The sequence below is a fragment of the Meles meles genome, chromosome 17 (genome assembly GCF_922984935.1).
Source record: "Meles meles chromosome 17, mMelMel3.1 paternal haplotype, whole genome shotgun sequence".
NCBI lineage: Eukaryota > Metazoa > Chordata > Mammalia > Carnivora > Mustelidae > Meles > Meles meles.
Genome location: NC_060082.1, coordinates 27644155 through 27655513, shown reverse-complemented (window position 1 = coordinate 27655513; position 11359 = coordinate 27644155). Strand labels below are relative to the sequence as shown.

Genomic DNA, 11359 nt, shown 5'->3' with positions numbered 1-11359 from the left:
CTGTGGTGCGTTGCGTGGCCCTTCACTTTTTCTTTCATTATAGTGCAGGATTCCATTGCATGAATATACCATAACTTCTCAATTCTATGGCTGATGGAAAGGGATCCCCCCTCCCCAGTTTGGGAGTACTGGATAGTACACTGCCACAGGTGTTCTGCGTGGAAGGGCAGCTCTGAGGTACACACAGAGCAGTGGCATTGTTGCCTCAAAGAGTAAAGACATCCTAACTACGTTAGCTAATGTAAAACCTGTTTCCTAATTTACACTCCCATTTACACTCCCATTTACACTCCCACTAATAGTCATATTGTCAAACTTAAAATTTGTTTATTGGGAGGGATTAAAATGGTATCTCTTGGGGCACCTGGGTGGCTCAGTCAGTTCAGCGTCTGCCTTCAGCTCAGGTCATGATCCTAGAGTCCTGGGATCAGCCCCACTCAATGGGCAGTCTGCTTACCCCTTCTCCCGCTGCCTTTCCACCCACCTCCCCACCCGGCTTGTGCTGTCTGTCTCTCTCTCTCTCAAATAAATAAGTAAAATCTTAAAAAAAATAAAATGGCATCTCTTGTGGTTAACATTTGCATATCCCCGATGACTAATAAAGTTGAATATTTTTTCAGATATTTACTGGTCATTCATATTTCTTCATTTGTGAAATTCCTGTTCAAGTATTTGCCCATTTTTCTATGAGATTGTTTATCATTTTCTTATTGATTGTAGGAGTTCCTCATATTTTTTTTTTTTAAGGCGGGCTCCATGCCCATCACAGAGCCCAGTGTGGGGCTTGAATTCACAACCCCCGATATTGAGATCTGAGCTGAGTTCGAGAGTCAGACACTGAACCAATACCACCTAGGTATCCTCATATTCTTGATAGTAGTCATTTGTCAGAGAGAAGTATGACAGATAACGTCTCCCACTCTGGTTTCCTTTTTACTCTTAAGATGTCCTTTTGCTTCTTTTCCTTTAAAGTTAAGCAATTTTGTTCCTGCCTGGGAAATCTTTGCCTAGGACAAGGTCATGAAGATACCTTTTTCTGTTTTCTTCCAGAAGTGGGTTTGTTTTTTTTTTTTTTTTTTTTTTGGCCTTTCACATCTGGGTCTCTATGTCTGAACTGAGTTTTGTATACAGTGTGAGGCTGTTGGTGTCCCCAGTGGCAAAAGCTGCTGGTGTCCCCACAGAGCAGGCCACTGGGGACCTTGATGGCACTGCCATGTGGCTGATACGGATAGCCCCCAAGCTTCTTCTTTATTCCTGGCCATCTTCAGACATTCAGGTAAGGCAGTGTCTCTAGCAGTCTTTCTTTGTGGGTATTTTCTACGTTTGCTCCGTAGTATTGCTGCAAGTTCTTAAATGGACCACTGAGCCCTCCGGGGGCTATTTTTGTTTGTGGGTAACTGTCTGTTGTTTTTTGTGGGGGAACAAAGCCTGATGTCCCCTACTCTGCCATCTTGCTGATGTCACTCCAAAGTTGTGTTCGCAGTTGATAAATTCTAAATCTGCAATTATTTTTTGTTAGCACTTTAAAGATTTACTCCATCCTCTCCTGGCTGTCATTGTTTCTGTTGAGGAGTTTGCTAACTGTATGAGGTCTTTTGCAACAATGTGTCTTTATTTTGCCTATTTTTAAGACTTTCTCTTTGTTTTTGTTTCCTCCAATTTTACTATGATGTATTTTTTTTTTCTTTTTTTTTCAGGGGAGGGGTATGGATATTCTTAGTCTATGGATCCATTGTTGTTGTTGTTGTTTTCTTCATTTCCTTTCTCCCTTGTGTGTGTGTGTGTGTGTGTGTGTGTGTTTTATTCAAGTATAGTTAACATACAGTGTTATATTAGTTTCAGGTGGACAATATAGTGATTCGACAATTCTATTTATTACACTGTTCTCCTCACGGTAAGTGTGCTCTTAATCCCCTTCACCTATTTCACCCATCCCCCCACCCACTTCCTCTACCATTTTGGAATGTTCTAGGATTTGGCATACTTATATTTATTTATTTATTTTTAGGATGTTTAAAAATTTATTTGGCCGGGGGAGGGGAGAGAGACAGAGAGAAAGAGCATGAGCAGAGGGGAGGAACAGAGGGAGAGGGAGAAGCAGACTCCCCGCTGAGCAGGGAGCCTGATTCGGGGCTCCATCTCAGGACCTCAAGATTATGACCTGAGCCGAAGGCAGATGCTTAATTGAGCCACCCAGGCACCCCAGATTGCTTATATTTGAAGTATCTCTTCAAACACTGCATCTGTCCTATCTTTCTTTTCTTCTGGCACACCAATTACACATATGTCGGGATTTTAACTATATACTATATGTCTTACACATTTTTCTGCCTTTTTGGGAGAGTGATTTTACTTTTAATCTGATTTTTTTCCTATTGATTCATCTTCCAGTTTACCAGTCCTTTCTTTTGCTTTGTTTAATCTGCTGTTAGACCCATCAAATGAATTATTTGTTGTTAATTATGTTATTCTATTTTTCAGTCCTAGGATCTCTTCAAGAGAAGAGAATCATTCAAAATTCTATTCCTCTGTTGAAATATACTATCTTTTATTGTATTTCCTTGAATACATTAATCATAGTTATTTTAAAGTCTGTAGCTGATAAATAACAAATCTGAATCACCTATGGGTCTGGGTTTTCTTCGTGGGGATAAGGATCTTTTTTTTTCCCTCTTGGCTTTCAATCTCTTGTGTTGCCAATTTTTGATTGATTGCTAGATACTGTTTTTGATAAATCGTAGAAGATCTAGATGATGCTAACTTCCTCCAGATAAGGATTTAATTTTCTTCTGGCAGGCAGATAGATGATGATCAAATTAACTTGATTCAATTGAGACTTGTCTGTTTCCATGTTACCCTTACTTCTAAGATCTAGTTCTTCCAGTGGCTAAATTGAAAGCCTGGGGCCCTGAACTCTAATTTGTCTCTCCTGAACCATAGCATTGCCAACATTTCTACTTGGTTTCTTGAAGCATTGACTTACATATGCACAATTTAGGCAAATTACTTGATGGAAAATTGTCTTTAGAATGTTGTGATCCGTTGAGTACATTTCCCTTTTCTTTGGACCTTGGCCCTTCATCCAAGATGGCTGCCGTGGCTTCATGCCTTCAGGCGTTTTTATCTAGCTTTTAAAGTTCTCAGTGTGAGGGACAATCTGATACCAGTTACGTTTTTATTTTTTAAATTTTTATTATTTTTTAAAAAGATTTTATTTATTTATTTGACAGACAGAGATCATAAGTAGGCAGAGAGGCAGGCAGGCGGGGAGTAAGGGGGTGGGAAGCAGGTTCCCTGGTGAGCAGAGAACCTGATGTGGGGCTCAATCCCAGGACCCTGGGATCATGACTTGAGCTGAAGGCAGAGGTTTTAACCCACTGAGCCACCCAGGTGCCCCAGTTATGTTTTTATAAATAAAAGCAAAATTCTGTCTCCCCACCAGACTAAAAACTCAATGAGAGCAGGGACCATGTCTCTATTTATTTAATTTACTAAGAAAGGCAACACAATAGATGAAGAGCTTGGATTCTATGGCTAAACTGTTTGGGTTCAAATCCCAGCTGTATTTATCATTCAATAGATTTCTTGTGATAGTTTTTAGTTTCCGTATCTTTAAATGCAATGATTATAATAATAATGTCTTTCTCATAAGGATGGTTATCAGGAATTAGTAGGTTAATAATTGTAAAGCATTAGAAGTGCTTGATATGTACTGGGTTTTGTGCTACTCTTATATGAAATAATAATTCCCTCTTTTATGTTTTCCAATAAAGTTTTAAATATTTCTTTATAAAAAACTTGCAATCTTCTAGTTACTTTATATTTTGATATTATTTTGAATGACCATAGTTATAAAATTTGTATTCGCTGTCTGTTTGCTGGGTCATGGAAATGAAATTAAGGGAAATTGATTTTTGTGTATTGATATTTTTGGTCAGTAACCTTGCAAAATCCTCTGATTTGTTCTAATTACTTATCTGTGCATTCTTTAGGATTTGTCATACAGATAATCTTAATCATCTGTGGAAAATAACAATTTTGATTATCCCTTATCAATTCTTATAACTTTCCCCCTCCCTTCCTTTTCTCCTTTCCCACCTTCTGTGTCTTGCTTAGAACTTCCAGATCAATGGAGTGATAATGTATATTCTCTTCTTGTTCTTGATATTGTAGGAAATAGTTTCAGGATTTGCCATCATGTATAGTGTTTGCTGTGAGTTTTTCAAGACTATCTTTTATCAATTTCCTTCTGTTTCTAGTGTGTTAAGAGTTTTCATCCATAAACTCTTAAATCAAATGTTTTTTTAAGTAGCAAGTGAGATGATTTATCTTCTTTTATCTGTTAATGTGGTGAATTACATTAATTGGTTTTTTTAAGGAAATGATAGAACAACTTTCATTCCTAGAATAAAACATTGGTCAAGATGTAGTATATTTATATATGTTGTTATATCTGGCTTGCTAATATTTTGTTTAGATTTTGCATGCATATTCATGAGAAAAATGGCCTATAAAATTTTGTTCTCATACTTTCTTTGTAATCTGGATTTGGTATCAAGGTTATGCTAGGTTTATAAAATGAGTTGGGGATTTTTCCCTTTTTTGTATTTCTAGAAGAGTTTTTTTGAGATAGGAATTATTTATTTCTTGAATTTTGGGGAAAACTACTGACTCAATTTCCTTATTGATAAGACTATTCAGATTTTTTTCCTTGGGTTAGTTCTGGTAAGTTATATTTTCCTAGAAATTTTTCCATTTTGCCTCGAGTTCCAAAATTTTGCACGTAAAATTTTTCTTAATATCATCTATCTTTTTAAAATCCTTGTAGCCTATGTAATTTTGTCCCCCTTTTCATTCTTCATTTTTTTTCTGTCTTTTCTTCTCTTTTTCACATGATCATTCTTGCCAGAATTTTAACAATTTTATTAGGCTTTTCAGAAAAGCTCATTTTTGGCATTACTAACTCTCTCTATTTTCTATTTCATTAGTCCTGGTTCTTATTTTTATTGTTTTCTTCCTTCTACTTTCTTTGAGTTTAATCTGTTGTTCTTTATTAAATTTCTGAAGTTGAATGGTTAACATGTTAATTTTTAATCTTTTTCTTTAAAGGTTTATTTATTTATTTTAGAGAGAGAGGATGAGAGAACAGGGGGAGAGGCAGATGGGGAGAGAAACTTAAGCAGAGTCTGCACTGAGCTTGGAACCTAATACGGGGTTCCATCTCATGACCCTGAGATCACCACCTGAGCTGAAACCAAGCTGGATGCTTAACTGACTGAGCCACCCGGTGCCCCAAATTTTTAACCTTTTTATTTTCTAATATAAGCATTTGAGATTACGGTTTACTTCTAAAGTGCCAGTTTAATTGCATTTAACAAATTTGACATGTAGTGTTTTTGTTTTTAAGCTTTTGTAAATATTTTTAATGTCCATTATAATTTACTCTTTAACCTATGAATTATTACATGTTTTTATAGCTCTTTCATGGATGATATTTTCACTAAGAATAATAATTCTAGAGTGAGAGTTATTTTTTTAGTATATTAATGATAGAACTCTACTGTCCTCTGGCTTTCACTATAGACGAAAAAAGCAGTCAGTCTAATTGTCCTTTATTTGAAGGTTACATATCTTTTCTCTCCAATTGCTTTTAATATCTTTTCATTCTTTTGAATTAAAAAAATTGAGGCATTCTGAAAATTTCACTGTGATGTGGTCTAGATGTGGATTACCTTTTATTTATACTGCTTGTGACTAGCTGGGCTTCCCAATTTAGTGGACGATTATCAGTTATCTATTCTTCCGTCCTAAGGAAATGTCAGCTATTTAACTTCAAATACTAAGTCACTCCTTCTTTCTCTCATGTCTTCCAGGATTCCAACTTAATTTTTCTGTCAAACTTTCCATCTCTTTGTGAATCTGACCTGCATTCTGGATCATTTCTTCAGATCTGTCTTCCAGTACAATAATTCTCACTTCAGCTTTGTCTAATTTGCTGTTAAACCTGCCACTTCATTTTTAAAACCTTTTTTTAAATTGGAAAATGCAACACAATTCAGAAAAGTGTGAAAAAAAAATAAACACACATCTTAACCATTAATTCTGATATAAATTCCAAGTAACTGTCCTAGAAATAGAACATGACCAAGAGTCCAGAAACCCCTTGTGTGTCCTTTCATGATTTCTAACTCCTACCTCCACAAGAGGTAACCACCACTCTGACTTCAATGTAATTAATGTCGTTGCTTCTCTTTATAGTTTTAGGAGCTCTGTCCATTTTTGTCTGTTCTCTTTAATAATTTGTATATATTTGGAATCTTGCTTCTTTTATTCAACATGCTCTTTGAAAGTCAATCCATGTTTGTACCAATAGTTCATTTACTTTCACTGCTGTGAGGTAGTCTATTGTATGACTATATTATGCATTTTCATTCTATTTTGTTGGGTTAGTTCTTCCCCTTGTTGAGGAGGAACCACTTTCAACAATGCTGCTATGAACATTGGTGTATGGATTTGTATATATGTACACCACTGTATATGTATGTTGGAGCACATGTGCGGTTTCCCTAGGCTATCTACTAGGAATGAACTTGTTATCTTCAATTATCTTCTTCAGATTACATCTATCTTCAATTTTGCTAGATAATTCAAAACTATTTTCCAAACCTGGTTGTGCCACTAATTTTTAAATTTCAGTTGTTTTACTTCATTCATTTTGAGATTTTTTAAAATTCTTCTCCAAATCAGCTTGACAATACACTCCCTTGCTCTTTAATCATATGTTAAATGTCTTCAAGTCTACACCTTTACTTATTGAACGTACTATTTTTTTTTTAAGATTTTATTGATTCATTTGACAGAGAGAGACCACGAGTAGGCAGAGAAGAAGGTAGAGAGAGAGAGAGAGGGAAGCAGGCTCCCTGCTGAGCAGAGAGCCCGATGGATGCCGGGCTCCATTCCAGGACCCTGGGATCATGACCTGAGCCGAAGGCAGAGGCTTTAACCCACTGAGCCATGCAGGTGCCCCTGAATGTACTATTTTTGATCATTCCAAAATAGAAGCTTTGCAGGTTTGATTCTGCTGTCTCAGGGCTTTTTGACCTTGGCACTGTTGCATTATGAGCTAGGCAAGTCTTTATTGTGGGAAGCTGTCCTGGGCATCCCAGGATGTTTAACAGCATCCCTGGTCTCTACACGCTAGATCGAGTAACTCACATTTCTCCCTTTCCAGTTGTGACAACCAAAAATATGCCCTGCAGGGCAAAATTACCCAGGACTGTGAACCACTGTGCTTTCTAATTTTTTTTTTTTCCTTCTGGGACCTCATCATGGGGTCTTATTTCCTTGTGTTTTGTGATATTTGTTTTTGTTTTTGTTTGTTTTTTTTTTTACCATAAGCTCATGTTACTTAGGACTATGGCTGTGGAAATTCTCTAATGCCTACGTTGAAGGTGTTTTCCTCCCAGACTGTTTCTCCTTTGCAACTGCCAGGCACCTGAAGGCACTGGCAGCTCAGGATCCCCCAAAAAGCAAATTCTTAACTGTGATTATTTGGACCACCTAGATAGTGTGAATTTGGGTAGCAACTCTGCACAATGGCTAGCTGGCAGTTGTTAATTCTCAAGATTTTTTTGCCTTCTATTCAGTGCAAGTAGGTAGAGCATGGCTTAATTTTGAATTTGCCCTTATAATAAGCTGTGCTTTGGGCTCTAGGTTTATAGGTTGATGCTGGGAGTGCAGCCCCCTCATTAGACTCCTTACCTTGGACAAGCCCTCCAGCGCGCTGTGAGTCTGTGAAAGTTGAAGCTCATTGTAAATGCTGACGTCAGTGTGAGATTCTCGCTGGCTTCTGCTTTCATGGCTTGAGGCTTCCAAATTCATCTTTCATTCTCTTCTAGTCAATTCATGCATTTAAAAACTGGTGTTTTTATTTGTTGGTGTGGTTTGTTTTGCTTTAAGAAAAAGCCCCAAGTCAATACGACTTTTTTTTTTTTAAAGATTTATTTATTTGACAGAGATCACGAGTAAGCAGAGAGGCAGGCAGAGAGAGCGGAGGAAGGAGGAAGCAGGCTCCCCGCTGAGCAGAGAGCCTGATGTGGGGCTCGATCCCAGGACCCTGAGATCATGACCTGAGCCAAAGGCAGAGGCTTAACCCACTGAGCCACCCAGGTGCCCCGTCAATACGGCTTTTGATGCATCTTTAAAATACCACAAATAAGTTTGAAAAGTCGTCTGGCATTTTGCTGTTTCCGTAGCTGGACAACCTGGATCTTATTCATCAGCCTGCTCAGAAACATAGATACCATCCTGAAATGTTCTGATAGCCTTGTTTTTAACTGTTGTAGCTTGCTGAACCAAAATAGCTGAGTCTGACACAAGTTCAGTGTCATTTCCTTCAAGAATTAACTCAGATTTTTGGGCTCGAGATACTGAACAAGCAACACCTGGCCTCATCCAAACCCTGCGGATCTATTTGTCACCCAAGAAATTTCAGATTTTAACCCGGGAAACATTCTCCTGAGTAATGACATTGATGGGGAAATGAGCATACCCAGACCTCAGCTCCTAATGGAAGCCCAGTGTAACGCCCTTGATGGTGTTCTGTACATGACTACAGAGAGTGTGGATGGTAGCCAGATCTTTTCTAGGTCCCACCATTTGAAGGAAGGAACCTCTTCTTTTTCTTTCCAGGGAGACTGCGTTCTACAGTGATGTGATTGAAGACTCTTTGCAGGGCTCCTCTGGGGCCCATTAGAGTAACAGCACATCAGAGTGATGTCAACATGTTCTGGAATGTCGGCAGTCTATGGCAGAGAACGGTCTTCATTCTCGCAGTCGATGAGGCAGAGTCAAAAGAGGTTTTCAGTGGTTTTATCTGGTATTTTTAGTTGCCTTTAGTGAGAGGATCAATCAGTAAATTCCTCTGCTATATTTGAGCTCCTCTGAAGCCCACCACTTTTAAAAAATTAATACCAATAGTGAAGATAGCTGAACAAATGTATGGATTTTTCACAGCCACACAAAAGCAGTACAAAACTGAATTAACATAGTTGGTACACAAGTGCACTCCTGTGCACCTGTCCTAGATGTGGGTCAGTTTGGAGAATATCAGTGAAGTCCATGTGGACAAGTGTTTAACGAAGGGAGCTGTGGAGTGTCCTTCGGTCAGGCATGTGTCAACATAGACCCTGGGTATACATCGTTAGTTACTGTTCTCGGTGTTAGTCTCAGTTGTTTTATGGAAAGAAGGAAATGGACCCAAACATCACCTAGAGTTAGACCACACAACAGATGCATTATTCAGTGCATTCTTAAATTCTAGGAAGAGTAAGTCCTCTTGACGGGCGTAGTTGACTTTCAGCGTATAAGTTCACTGGAGATGAAGCCCCATTGGTAGGGCTGACGCTCCATGGTTCGGATCCATCCTCAGGTTTATGAAAAGTGGCCGAGAGCACTGAAGGCAGATTGCCAGGGTCAGAGTCCAGGCGCCCCCACTTAAAAGGTTTTGCTTCTCAACCTCTCTGTGTCTCTGTTTTATTATCGGGAAGTGAGACTAATGCTAGAAACTACCGCACAGATTTGTTGTACAGTGTGTATGAATAAGTGCACATAAGACACCAAGAATAGTGCTGGGAATATATAAACACTCAGTAGATGTTAACTTTAAAAATGTAAAACAAAAAAACAAAAAAAGCCCCCAAAACCAGAAACTTGGAGCAAAACTCATACTTAGCAAAATCCAAGAATTTCTCCTAAAAGGTGATGTCACGCCCACGAGACCACTGCATTTCTTTACCACTGGTGGTTTCACTGCCCTCAGAGTAGTCAAGCAATAAGAAAGGAGAGCAGATGCCAGTGGTCAGTCATTTTGTGGATCCAGCTCAAGTTCCGCGCGAGCGTTTCCTCCATCTAAAGCATCAGCAGTGTTTTACTTTCAAGATGGGAGTGTTTATAAGTTTTGTCACATCAGTGAGACGTGAGCCGCCTGACGTCTGATGAGTTAGTTGGGTCCTTCAAACCCTTTTAATTCCCTGTGTCGGGAAAGCAGTTCAATAAATCTTTCCGGCAAGTTTCTATGATGTCATCACCCAACAGCATCAACATAAACAATGTCTCCATACTCTGCTTTATCTTCTTCCAAATTTCCAGTAAACCAACAAAAGCCCACAAAGAAAGAAAATTCAGTTTTGGTGACTTGCTCTGTGGAGTCAAGCAATGAATGTGATTTTTGCCAAGTGCATGGTCCGTACTAAAAAAAAAAAAATGATGTCATGCCAACTCCTGTCAATGGGACTAAACTGCTGAGACCCTTCTGCCGCCATCTTTGCTTTTGTCCGTGGGAGCCCTGTCTATCTGCAGTGAGCTCTGTTGCATGCTTATAGCCACACTCTTTTCAATAACCTCTTTTTGGGAGGTTGAGGTCTGGTTTTGTCAGAAGTCTCTGGGCCAAAATATTTCCCTGGTCTCATGGAGAGAGCCAAGCCTGATAAGCATGAGTCTTGCTTTGAGTTTCTGCACTTTTTGCTTGTTTTCTGTACGTTAGCATTTGTTGGGCACTTATTCTGTGCCAGGAACTATTCTAGGTGCTTTCCATTGGATTCATTCAACTGGGAAGGCAATAGGAAGCCTAAGCCACATTTGGCTCTTCTCAATGGGGTAGGGACAAAGCAAGAGAGGTCCAAGTCACAACCATCATCTGCCTGCAGACACACCCTTGCCCTGCACTTCCTGATGGTCCCACTGTCCGCCCAACATCTGAGGCAGGGACCTAGAAGGACCTCCCTCCCTTCCCACATCCCATCTGCTCTTGGCCCCTCATGGTCTCTCCCTCACTGGCTTACCTCTATTACAGCACTTTTCACATTGATCTGGAACCATCTATCTCCCGGTCCATCTTCCGATCTAAAGACAGAGATTGTCTTCCATCTCTGAATGCTTGATGCCATAGCAGACCCTCAAAATATGTTCATTGCATAAACAAATAATGTTCTATCATTTCTACAAAAAGAATTTCTCGGGTTAACCATTCTGTCCCCATCCCATTAACCACCCCAGTTGAGGGTCCTGCTTTTTCCCATCAGAACTTTTTTTTTTTTTAAAGATTTTATTTATTTATTTGACAGACAGAGATCACAAGTAGGCAGAGGGGCAGGCAGAGAGGAAGGGAAGCAGGCTCCCTGCTGAGCAGAGAGCCCGATGTGGGACTCGATCCCAGGACCCTGGGATCATGACCTGAGCCGAAGGCAGGGACTTTAACTCACTGAGCCACCCAGGCACCCCCTTGCCATCAGAACTCTTAAAGTAACCTCCCAACTGATGTTCCTTCTCTCCACTTTGGCTTACCACCCACTTTCCTCAT

The 11359-nt window shown here is 39.4% G+C and overlaps 1 pseudogene; it reads right to left on the bottom strand.

The window, feature by feature from the left end:
• Window positions 1-8271: 8271 nt before the first annotated feature.
• Window positions 8272-11359, bottom strand: LOC123927598 (annotated as a pseudogene).